Here is a 1,878-nt window from a genome sequence, read left to right on the forward strand (position 1 = left end):
CAACACCTACTTTACTATGTAGCTTCGTTGAAGCAATGCAAATTACAGATATATGGCGTTTAACCTATCCGGACGGCAAAGAATACACTTTCTATTCTCCCGTTCATCATTCTTTATCTAGAATCGATTATATTTTTGGTAACTCCGTATTACTGCAACATGTTGTATCATCTACCATACATGACATAGCCATATCGGATCACTCTCCAATTTCTATTACTATAAATTTTCTAGACCCTACTCCACATCCTAGGATATGGCGCTTTCCTTCGTTTCTGGCGAATAATCAGGAGCTCTCCCGGCAGTTACAAGACACATGGGCAGACTTCCAAACTACTAATGCGGCCCATGTTTCCAATCCAAATTTGTTTTGGGATGCGGGGAAGGCGGTGTTACGTGGTAAAATCATTGCTTTTACGTCCGCTTATAAAAAAAAAATTTTGCACAATTTTACTGAGGCTGGTAACCTTCTTAGACTGACACAAAGAGTTTTGGCAGAAACCAATACGCTGGAAAACAGGAAAGCTTGGGCGAATGCTAAAAAACAATTTGACACATGGGCGGCAGCTCAGGAAACACTATATCACTCACACCTTGACTTACAATATCATAGGTTTGGTAACAAACCAGGCAAACTACTGGCGCGCCTGTGTAGGAAGCCTTTCACCCCCACACAATTCACCTCTCTTAAAGACTCCCAGGGGGCACTTAAACAATCTCCGGAAGAGATCATATCTATTTTGGAAAGCTTTTATGCAAAGTTATATGGGCCGGATCCTATTGACCAGGAACAAGCACACTCCTTTCTGGACAGAGTAAATCTACCTCAAATAGATCCAATAGCACTGCAATCTCTAAATGCCCCTATATCACAAGCGGATATCTGTCTAGCTATTAGATCTTTAGCCAATGGTAAAGCTCCAGGTCCGGATGGGTACACCTCTGAATTCTTTAAACTTATGGACAAAACCCTCTCTCCTACTCTACAGCTGGTTTATCAGTCCATCCTGGAGAGTGGGCTTTATCTCCCATCGGCTTTGCAAGCCCATATTAAATTAATAGCTAAAAAAGGCAAAGACCCTTCGGATCCTGGATCGTCCCATTTCCCTCCTTAACCTAGATGCAAAGATCCTTTCTAAAATCATAGCTAACCGTTTGGCCTTTATTTTACCCTTGCTTATTCACCCTTCTCAAGCGGGTTTTATAAAGGGACGATCGGCCACGTCAAATATCCGCAAAGTGCTTACAGTTTTGCATCAGGCTAAAAATAATCCACTACAGGATCTAGCGATTGTCTCTCTTGACGCTGAAAAAGCCTTTGATAACATCAGTTTTCAATGGCTCAAATTAGTTCTCGCTAAATTTGGCTTTTCCGGTCCATTTACACAGTTAATTCAGGCTATGTATACTGCCCCAATGGCCCAGATAGTAGCGGCGGGAAAAATATCCAACCCTATTCTATTACATAAGGGAACAAGACAAGGGTGTCCATTATCCCCCCTGCTTTTCAATCTTGCATTGGAACCTCTTGCCCGTTTCTTGTTATTTCAATCACACCTCCATGGTGTTCCAATTGGTCAACAGGATCTTCGCTTAGCTTTATTTGCTGACGATATATTAATATTCACCATCCAACCCGACTCTAGATTTACCATATATCCAGACGGTGTTCGCAGAATTTCGGTGCTGTTCGGGCCTCCGTATAAATTTTGCGAAAATTGAGGTTCTTCCCCTATATCACGCTCGACTTCCTGATTGGGCCTGCAACTCTCTCTTTAAAATTAATACTAATCATATTACTTATCTGGGTATTAAAATTGGGAAATTAGCCTCGTCCCTTTATTCTCTGAATTATTCGCCTGTCATTCAAAAAATTTT

The sequence above is a fragment of the Staurois parvus genome, unplaced genomic scaffold, assembly GCF_062004578.1.
Source record: "Staurois parvus isolate SC_StPar_1 unplaced genomic scaffold, SC_StPar_1.0 ptg001939l, whole genome shotgun sequence".
NCBI lineage: Eukaryota > Metazoa > Chordata > Amphibia > Anura > Ranidae > Staurois > Staurois parvus.